The 10,923-nt window shown below is 53.0% G+C and overlaps 1 long non-coding RNA gene across 1 annotated transcript in view; it reads right to left on the bottom strand.

The window, feature by feature from the left end:
• Positions 1-373: 373 nt before the first annotated feature.
• Positions 374-10,923, bottom strand: part of LOC123631929 — a 30,252-nt gene continuing 19,702 nt past the window's right edge. The window contains exon 4 of the long non-coding RNA XR_006733259.1: positions 374-519. This is a non-coding gene — a long non-coding RNA (uncharacterized LOC123631929). The remainder of the gene's footprint in view (positions 520-10,923) is intronic.

The raw sequence follows: 10,923 nt of genomic DNA, 5'->3' as shown, positions 1-10,923 counted from the left end.
GATGTCAAGGCATGAGTAAGACACATTTGCCATTCTGGTATAGAAAAAGGCACAATGGACTTAGGGTTTTTCAGACCATGTGAAGGGCCCTGGGCCATCCACATGTGTTTCAGTTATCTAGTGCTGCGTAACAAGCCACCCCAAAAGTTAGTGGCTTAAAACAACAACAATTGTTTATTTGATCATGATTCTGTAATTTGGACAGAGTGTGGCAAGGACAGCTTGTCTCTGTTCCACGAGGCCTCAGACTGGAGGATCCACTTCCAAAATGACTTCATTCACGTGCTGGTTCTTGGCTGGAGCTGAAAGCAGGGCCTCGGTTCTCCTCCCTGTGGCCTCTCCGTATGGCTAAGTTGGGCTTCTCAAGATTGACAGTTGAGTTTGGAGAAGGAATGTCCCCAAAGTGAGCATTCCAGGAGGACAAGCCCCACCATGCAAGAGCTTACCAAGTTTCTGCTTATATCTTGCTTCCTAATGTCCCATTGGCCAAAGCAAGTTGCATGGCCAAGTTCAGAGATACTGTGGGAGGAAAGCACACAAGGGTGTGAATACTGGGATGGATAACCTAGGGATGATCTATTGGGGACCACCAAAGTCTACCAAAACATGGGGTCCCAGACCTAGCAGTAACCAGACATATCCACGTAGGCCCAGATGTGGTCATTCCATTGAGAGTCATGCAATAGTGAGTATACAGATTCAGCTCCTGGGACAAATAAACTCCAAAATACAGATGCTTAAACAGGATAATAACTGATCTCTCTCACACATAAACATTCAAGTAGGTAGTCCAGGGATGCTGTGGTGGCTTAATGGTGTCAGGGATCCAGGTTCCTTCAATCTTGTTGCTCTGCCTCCCTTAATGTGTAGCTTTCATCATGGATCCAAAGTGACTGCTGTAGCTCCTGCCATCATGTTTGCATTTTAGCCAGTGGGAAGAGGGAAAGATGAAAGGGACTGTTTCCTCCTTGCCATCCCATTGGCCAGGACCTAGTCACAAGCTAATCTAACTGCAAGGGAAGCAGGAAAATATAGTACTTGGTGGAGAGCTTTGTACCCGACTAAAACCGTCATTACCACAGAAGAGAAAGAGAACAGATACAAAGGAACAACTGGTGGGTCTCAGCCACAGGAAATAAATGACCAGCCCCAGGACACTTTGTCTGCCAATCTTGAGAGTTAGGAGGGACCATATTTCTCACATGAGGAGCAGAGATTTGAAAAGCAGTCCTGAACCGTGGCTCATGATGTAAGGAGATGGGCCCCAGTGAGTAATAGCAGCCCGGGCTTTGCGCAGGCAGGAGCTAGCCGACTCCCTAGGCACCCAGCAGAGAGAAGCACCATTTCCTACTGGTTCTATCAGCTTCATTGTCCATGGGAAGCCCCTGGGCATCCCCAGGGCCTGGTGGAGAAGTGTTCCCTTAGACACCACCCAGAGTTCCAAAGAGGAGTCCATGAACCAACCATCACAGCCCAAAGCTCTGGGTGTGTGCTGGCTCCTAGGGACTAGGATGAGCTCTGGACTGCAGAGGCCAAGGTCATGGGTGGGACTCCACAGGTAAACCTGAATCCCTGGCTTCAGAGAGCACCTCTTGCCATCCCTCTCTCCCCAAGCCCCATAGCTGGGAACAGCTAGCTGTGGGAGTGGATGGCTCAGTGAGAAGCCATCTGGCTGCAGAATAAAGGCAGACCCGAGAGTTGCCTACCCTCCCTCCCATAGAGGCTTCTTCTGCTTCAGTGCTGGCTGCCCTAGACATATGTCTTTCCCTGGGCCTGGAGCCTTCACAGTCTCTGTCAGCTGCAGAGCACTTTGTAGCATGTCACCTCCCAGGCTTCACCCTCCTTGATTGAAGGCTCTGAGCATCAGTGCCAAAGTAGTGGGCACTCTGTTACCTGTAGGGTCTGGGGATAGAGGGTGGGAGAGGATCCTTACCTCCTTATAAGAAAGATGACACATGTTCACAGAGAAGTGAGACATAGCAGTTCTGTCCCTGGGGGCTTGCAAGCAAAGATGCACACACAGTCAGCCCAGAACTGGGGAAAGATGACAGCCTCAGACCAACCAAGAGCAGACGTGGGATGCAGCGCAAGGGCGAGTCCCACAAATGAGCAGCGAATCGGAGCCCCCAAAACTTCTGTAGGTTGATACATTCAAAAGAAGGAGCTAGAGGGAAAACTCAGAGATTCTCCTGGCTAAAGAGGTCCCCTTTAAAGATTGTCAAGTCCAGGTAACAAGCCTGTTGTGAGGGAGAACCGGGTTCTCAGAAACACTGGTTAGGAAGCCCTTCCAAGCCTGCCAGGCCCTCAGGACAAAACAAAAGCCGTTTAGTGAAACATCACCCTCGCCCTGTCTGCAAGCCCTCTCAGCAGCCCACGCTTCTGTGCGTCACTAGTATCTGTAGATATCAAGCATGACCAAGATGGGCAGAAGATGTGGACAATGCACACAGAAAGAGAGAAACATACGGAAACACATTCAGCCTTACGATTGAAAATAAGTTACACTTGCTCTTAGCCAAAAGGCCAAGCAATTAAACGCAAATGTTAGCATTCACACCAGTTACATTACTTTTTAATATTTTCCAGCCAAGTCCAATGCCGGACATCCGGTTAATTCGTCCACCTGCCCTCATGGCTCAGTGTCCGCTTTTGACTTCCTCTGCCTGACCCCGCGCCATCAGAGCTCATTGGGCCTGGACATATAGGGTTTCCAAACCATTGGCTGGGCTGAGCCAATCAGATTCTCCCTTTGCAGAGTTTGAACTCAGAGATGCAGAAATGATGAACTGGCCTCCTGGTGGATTTGACACTTCTGTGTTCCCCAGGAAACTGATATAGGTCATGAATGCATGTTTGAAGTGAGGTAGGCCAGTCAGATGGGACCTGCTCCCACCGTTTACTGACTGTACATTTTTGAACGAGTACTTAGTCTTTCCATGCCTCGGTTTCTTCACCTGTAACATGGGGGTAATTATAATTCCTGCCCCAGAGGGTGGCTGTGAAAATTAAGATAATCAATACAGGCAATTGGCATGGTGCCTGGGACAAAGTAAGCCCTTTGAAAATGTGAGCAGTTATTGTTAGAAAATGTATTCTCAGAGCTCAGGTCTTTGCTAGGTCAAAAAAATAAATAAATAAATAAATAAATAAATAAGACAGGGAAAGAGAGAGCTGGAGCAGAGAGCAGAGAAGCTGGAGGCAGCTGTTTCAGCTGCTGTTGGCTCTCAGCTCCGGTTTCCCTGAAGCCTGACTGTACTTGGCTCCCAGTGCGGGATGTATCCTTACATTAACCCTCCTTCATTTACTTTTGGAAAGCAGTTTGGCAAGCCACATCAAACGGCACAAAAGCAGCCTTACCCGCTGACCTGGGCACTTATCTTACAGAAATAATTAATAAGAAGGAAAAAGCCACATGCACAAGGACGTCCATGGCAGGCTTATTTATATAATAATCATGGCAAACTGGAACCCATCAAATGCCCAACAGTCAGGGAATAGAAAAGAGTCTTGGAGGGAATACTATGCAGCCATTAAGAATGACAAATATGAAAACCTTGTAGCAACAAAAAATGTTTATGATATAATAAGTGAAATAGAGCAGAACACAAAATTGTAACAGACTCTATTGCTTTGGGCAAAATAAATGTGTGTGTGTCGGGGGGGAACAGGACTGGCTGGGATTGCCAAAGATGACTAAAACAAGCTTATTCTTGGGCTATCTTCTCTACCAGGCTCTCTAGAGGAAAAGGGTCCCCTTCCCACGTACCCCTGAAGCACCCCAGCTCCAGAAAGGAGAAGGATGTGTGCCCCTCAGACTCCTCGTCCCCACACCCCCTCCTTGCCAGCCCCCACCCTGCCTCTCTGGGGAGAGGATGCTCAGGACTTGGGCTGCTGGTATTTTTAGCCAGGCCTCTTGCAATCCAGTGTTCTAGGGTAAAAATAGCTGGGGTGGAGGGCACAGCACTAACTTTGCTGCCTTCTGCCCCCCCGCCCCCCAGACCCTGGCGCCTCCTGGTCTTGGAGCCGCAGCTTTCCGCTGCTCGACTCTGGCTCTATCCCATCTCTGAGGCCTCAGTGGCCAGGGAGGAATGCTCTGGTCTGATACATCCTGGAGACTTGGAGCTCATGGGAACTAAGCTCTCCATTTTGTGGATAAGGAAACTGAGACCTAGGCAGAAGCAACACGCCAGGAAGTAGGTGGCCAAAGTAGTCTCATCCTCACCCACACTCCTTTCCAGCCCCACTCACCCCTGCCCCTGCCCCATCACCGCTCTCACTCAGCAGGGAAGAAGTCCAGGTGGCAGCCGCAGGACGTCAGCGTGCGGGTGGGATAAGGACACTGCACTGGAAATCATGAGATGTGCATTTGACTCTTGGGCTCTATAGTTTGTCAGCTGTGGGCCTGGGGGCAGGTCACTTTCCACCCTGAACTGCAGTTTCTATGTCTGTAAGATGAAGGAGCTGGACAAGGCCAGCTCCGATGACTTCTTCAATCGATGAGCTGTGCCCTCCATCCTGGGCTAGCAGCCAGACCTGCCAGCTTTTTTCACCTTTATCTACCACATCAGTCCTGCTGCCTTCCCAGGAACCTTCCAGGACCTGTGAATTCACAGTTACCCAGGTGGATGGCCCACCTCAAGGGTTATCTGTGGCTGACACTGCCTCTCAGACGAGCTTCCTCCAGCTCCTGGTGTGCATTTGAGACCCCTCCACCTGTTGAGGTACCTTCTTAAGGAATAAACACTAATTTTAACACTAGCTGAAACCAAATCTAATTAGGGAGGTAAATCTGCCAGCAAAAATAAATCCTACAGGTGTAGTTTAAGGCAAAATACTTGAAACTTGAAGACACTCGGCTGCTAGAAGGTTGGTATTCCCTGCCACACCTACAGAGCCTATAGAGAGTTATCCTGGCAAGAAAGAACCTGAAGGTACGCAGTGCGACAGAGACTGTGCAAAGTTTACATACCATCCATGTGGCCCCCAATTCTGTTCCCCTCCTGGGCATAGCCCATACACCTGCCCACAGCACGTTGTCATGCACAACCCTGGGCCAGTGATCTCATTCCACAGGTCTTGTCTCCTGACTCAGTTGTAAGAGCCTGCATCTCGCCCAGTGCACAGCTCATATAGAAGGGCTTAAAGTGAACAACCTCAGGTGAGAAACTGCAATTCCTGGAGCCAAAAGAAGGACTTCCAGCCGGGCGCGGTGGCTCACGCCTGTAATCCTAGCACTCTGGGAGGCCGAGGCGGGTGGATCACTCGAGGTCAGGAGTTCGAGACCAGCCTGAGCAAGAGTGAGACCTCGTCTCTACTAAAAAATAGAAAGAAATTATCTGGCCAACTAAAAAATATATATAGAAAAAATTAGCCGGGCATGGTGGCGCATGCCTGTAGTCCCAGCTACTCGGGAGGCTGAGGCAGTAGGATCGCTTAAGCCCAGGAGTTTGAGGTTGCTGTGAGCCAGGCTGACGCCACGGCACTCACTCTAGCCTGGGCAACAAAGCGAGACTCTGTCTCAAAAAAAAAAGAAAAAAAGAAGGACTTCCCCCTGGGCCCAGCCTCTGGGTCTTCTAGAGCGTGTATGTTAATGTGTGTGCATGTGCATGCATGTGTGTGTGTATGTGTGTGTCTGGAGCCCATTTGTTCCACAGACGAGTCCCATGACCACTGTAAATGTCCCCAGCATGGAGCACAAACTCTTAAAAGTCTGTGATGATAGTAAAGATGGCCCCTGAGCTCTTTCCAATAGTTCAAACATTTACCTGGAAATCCTACCTGTTCCCTCATTTTGTTGCAGCTTCTAACTCAAATGTCAAATCTCTGCCCTTAGCTAGCACGTCCTCAGGGCAATTACACTGGAAACACTGATTATGTCAAAAATAGGCATGCTTCATTAATAAAATGGGGAAATGGATCAGTGCTTAATAAACACAGTGTATTTGGGAGACAAAATATGGAACTCAGGCAGGGACAGTAATCCTGGAAGTCCTGGGGCGAAGGGGAATAGAGGCCCCAGATCAAGGACTCTGGAAGATTCTGAGTCAGAATTCAAAGGTCTTGAAAGCTGAGGTGGCTGGAGAGAGGTCTGCACAATGCCATGAGTCCTCAGATTACACCAGACACTCATTATCTGAAGCAAGAGTGGAGCTGGGCCTGGTGGCCTGTGAGGCGCTCCCATGGGACCAGCCTGCTGTCTTTGTCTTTTGCTGCTCCCTGTTTCCTGAAAGCCAAAGGCAGAGCCATGCACTCAGCCTGGCATGAAAGGGAGGGAGCGAAATGGACAGGGACTTCCTCATCCAGCCCATCTCTCTGTCTCATGTCCCCTGTGGGCAGGATCAATGGCCTGTCTGCTGGGAGGGCCATGAGAGTACACATGGGATCCCCATACCATGGGCTCTAACCCAGAAAATGGCCTGGCAGGCCCCCTGGCAGAGCCCCAGGACTCCTGAGCCCTTTCTGAAAGCCAAGTGTCCCCCAAATATGTGTCTACCATTTGAAGGTTGGGAGGGCGGTCCAGTCATTATGGTTTAGAAGAAAAACTCTGGAAACTTAGGTGTTAATATGGACCTTGTCTCTAATAAGCTCCATTTCCATTGCTCTGCACCTTAATTTCCCCGACTGTAAAATGGGAATTGGAGACAGGCTCCTGGATTTCTTACTCGTCCCACTTGCTAACCGGCCTTGGGCAAGTTACTCGATCTCTGGTGCTAATCCATGCCCTGCCTTCCTCACGGGACAGGGTGAGGATCAAATGCTATGGTGGCTGCCAAAGCGCTTTGAAAATCAGAGGCTCCTTACGACCACAGGAGAGCATTACTATGCCCAAAGAACGACAGTGCACCCCGCCTGGGCCAGGTCCCAGGGCCACAAGAGCAAACAAAGATGTGGTCCTTCCTAGCCCGCTGCTCCGTTGGGGAGATGGAAGTGTCGGGCACCCATCCTGACGTGAAGGGAGAGCTGAGCCCCTCAGAGCTGAAGGACCGCAGTGACCAGGGCTACTCTGGGAGGCTTTCTGGAGGAGGCGAATCACCAGGAGGAAATGAGGCTTTTAAAGTAAGCCCTGGAGTCTCCTAGAGAGTCCATGAACTGCTCCTGGCCCACACCAACCCCCCCCAAGTCCCTGTGCAGAGCTTTTCTGTTACCGCACATCCTCTTACTTGACCTTGAAGACAGCCCAGTCAGTCAGTGACTGCACGTGCCCATGGGCAGAGAGGTCCCCCAGCAAAAATGGTGCAGAGGCGGGTCTCAAACATGGGGCTTTCCCCTCCGATGCGGGCTCGAGACCACATGTGGACCCTGCCAGCATCCCCCAGATGTCTATGGCCGTCCCCCTCTCTGTCCCCATCCCTCCCCCGCTCTACCTGGATGACACGCACATGCAGATGGCCCTTTTATGTCTCCCAGGATCAAAGGGTTGGCTTCGGAAGAAAGACGTGCGTGCGGCTTGAAGCCACCCAGAGCCCGGTCTGCACAAAAGGCCTTTCCCGCGAGCCCCTCCCCTGCTCCTCCCGCCCCCCAGGCACGGTCCTCTCCGCTCCTGTTGGGTAATTTGTCTGTGAAATCCGCTGTCCCCGCTGGGTCAGGCACTGTTAAGTCTCCGAATGATGAGAGAGGGAGAAAGACAAAGAGAGACGGGGAGAGGATGGCAGAGAGACAGACAGCACGTGAGGGGGAGAAGCGCGGCAGACAGAGCAAGTGGACAGAGGCGGGAGGAAAAGCAGACAGCGGGAACCCCACAGGCCACAGAGACGCAGAAGGGAAAAAACCGAGACGGAGAGCAGAGAAGCAGAGAGAGGAACGGCACAGACGAGCAGGCGAAGACAGGTGGATGAGGCATGAAAGGGATGGATTTTTTAAAAGACAGGCCAGGAATGAAGAGGGAAGAGCAAGACGGGGAAGAAGGGGAGCTGCTGTAGACACATAGAGATGGCGGCAGGAGCAGCAGTGAGGCCCCCAGAGCTTGGTGCGCACAGGAAGCGGGGCCCTGGGTGGGGCCTGAGCGTGCCCACCCCGCCATCGGCCAGCCCACACCCCTGACTCCCTGATCCCACCACCAAGTGTCTCTCCTGCCCCTCTGGGCCCCCAGGGCTCCCAACCCAGGTGAGACTCCCCGACAGCCTCTGGGACAAAGCAGTTGGAGAGGGAGGGACGAGGGCTGGAGCTGGCAGACCTGGAGGAGGGAAGGGTCAGGGGCAGCCCGATCAGAAATCCCTGCACAGCCCCTCACAGTGGAGTGATGTCTGTGACCCCCACCCAGCGCTGAGAGCCCCCTGGGCTGGGAATCAGGGGGGAGGTGGGGCAGGAAGACAGGTACTTCCGGGGAAAGTTCCCTAGGCCTTGCCACCTTCCTTCCCCCATGTCCTGAGACACCACGGCCAGTCTCTCCTGCTGACCGCCACCTACACATGGCCTGGCCCTTCACCATCTCCAGAGTGGAAGGACCTAGACTTTCTGAAGCCAGGACCCCCAGGTCCTCTGTTCCTACCCTGTCACCATCTGGCTGGGTGACCGTGAGCCTGTGACTTCTTCCCTCTGAGCCTCATTTTCCTTGTCTGTGAAGCGGGAAATCAGCACAGGGCCTGCCTCAGAGGCTGGCTGTGAGGATTAAATAACATAAAGGTGACCGTGTGCCCAGCACAGCACCTGGCACCGAGGAAGGGAGCGGCTGAGGTGGTCCTCGTCCTAGCTGCGGCCAGTGGCGGTAGCAGCAGCTGACGGCTGGTGACGGGTAAGAACGCTGGCCCTGCCTGACTCACGGGGACGTGGTGAGGCTGATAAAAGGTACAGGATGGGAAAGGCGTCCCCACCAGCGATGTTCGGGCTTGTCCAGGCCGAGCCAGGGCCCTGCCATCGGGGCGGCTTCTGCACTAGGTGCAGCGGGCATAGCACCAGCCCGTGATACTTTTAGAGGCCCGGGAAATGTTCTGATTTATTTTAAAATCAGAAGGAAGAAATGATCTTTTCAAAGAAAATGTTTCCATATAAAATATGAATATATTTCTCTACATCCCAACACAGCTGTGAAATGTAGTTTTTGACCTTTTTTATGGAGGAAGGGTCCGTGACAGTAACAAGGCCCATGGCCCACTGCCGTCCTAATGTGACCCTGTCGGCCACGTCTGCTGGTCAGTGAGGAGCAGGACAAATGCACTGTTGGTGGCCTTAGGAGACATAGTCCTGACCAGAGGGGAACAGAGCCAACATGGGATGTGGCCTGGGGAATGGTGGGAAAGAGAGAGGGGAGATGAAATCAAAGAGAAACAATAGGATATTCAGCCCAAGCCCTTGAGTAGGCCCATACTGTGGAGACCCCTAATCTGAGGGAGGAGCACATTATTTCCATCAGTGAGCCCCGGTCTGAGGGGAGACACGGTCCCATCCTCGGGGACCCCCACTGTGAGGGGAGACACAGCCCTGCTTCTGGGAGCCCACACCTCATAGAAAAGACAAAATACAAAAACTAAAACAGAGCAAGGAACTGGTGGGTGGGGCGATGCCAACAGCTGTCTTGTGAATAGCCGTGTGACCAACAGAAAAGCCCAGGTCGCTAGAGGTGAGAGGGAGCGAAGATGGCGCCCCTGGCCGAGGGCAGGGAGAGACGTGGAGACGTGCAGGGGAGAAGGAGGATGTTGGCACTGCTGACAGCAGACGGAGTCAAATGAAGAGGAGAGGATTGCGGGTCTGGGCACGGAGGGGTCTCAACGTCCAGCCCAGTCCCTCTCTGCCATGCTCACTCACACCTGCAGCCTCCACAGCCCATCACTGTCCCCGTGGCATCTCTGTGAGAACTGCACGGTGACACAGGAGTCACTCCTGGTCCAGTCAGGTAACCGCACGCCCCAGGTGCCCCCCACAGCCAGGCACCCTGCAGAATTAAATTACCATATTGGAAATAGCAAAGTAAACACCAATAGGTAAAGTGCAAATTAAAGCCCTTCCTCCCAGATACCTTATTTATAGACCCGAGCTCCGCAGCCGCGCCCTCCTGGGCAGGAGCCACAGGAGCAGAGCCGGGCACCTGCCCTGTGTCGCCTGTTCTGAGGACACTGGCTTCTTTCTGGCAGGGGTTGGGGCAAGGCCCCTCCTGAGGCCTGGCCACCCCCAGCACCTGGCCTCCCAGCAGGGCGAGGTGGGGACCCTCCGCGTGAGCCAGGCTTCAACTACACAAGGGCTTTGGGCCCAGTGGAGCTGCACTTGGTGTGACGGAAGGTGTCTTCAAGGAGGAGGGACGGTGGGGGTGAGGGGACGTAGGGCCAGGCACGGGTTCAAGGGGTACAGAGTCCATGCAACTGGTGTTGGGGACTGAGATACCACAGTGGCGACAAGAGCTAACACCTGTATAGCGGTTACCATTCTAAGTGCTTTCAGGCCTTAGCTTACTTCATCTTCAGGAGAGGCCTATGATCATCCCCATCTTACAGGTGGGGACACTGAGGCACAGAGTGGTCACATAAGCACATTGCTACTAAGTGTCCTGTCAGGGATTTGAACCTCACTGTTCTCTTAACCATCATGCTCTGCTGCCTCTCCAGGGGCTTCCCCGAGTGATTTAGAAGCTGACGCAGTGGCCTTGTGCTTGCCTGGCTGGTACCTTCTTGGTCTGTAGTGGTTCCCCACTCGGGTATGTGCCAGCCTTCACGCAGGGAAGTGTCCAGCCCGTGCCCTGCCCAGAGCCAGGCAGGTGGACCAGCTCAGCTAGCCCCTATCCCCGGGAGAGAGTGGACATGTCCACACTCACTGGTTCTCGGCCCTCCCCAGGCCTGAGCACCCCCAGCCCAGGCTGCACGGCTGCAGGCTGAGGCCGTGGGACAGAGCACACCTCAGAGTGAAGCTGGCCCAGCTGGGGTGGATCCTGACCTTGGCCTCGCTGGCGTGGTGCTCTAACCACGGAGCACAAGGCCACGGATGGTTAGCCACAGG

This window comes from Lemur catta, chromosome 2, assembly GCF_020740605.2.
Source record: "Lemur catta isolate mLemCat1 chromosome 2, mLemCat1.pri, whole genome shotgun sequence".
Lineage (NCBI taxonomy): Eukaryota > Metazoa > Chordata > Mammalia > Primates > Lemuridae > Lemur > Lemur catta.
Note: the sequence above shows the minus strand (reverse complement) of the source record. Positions and strands in the feature narration are given on the sequence as shown.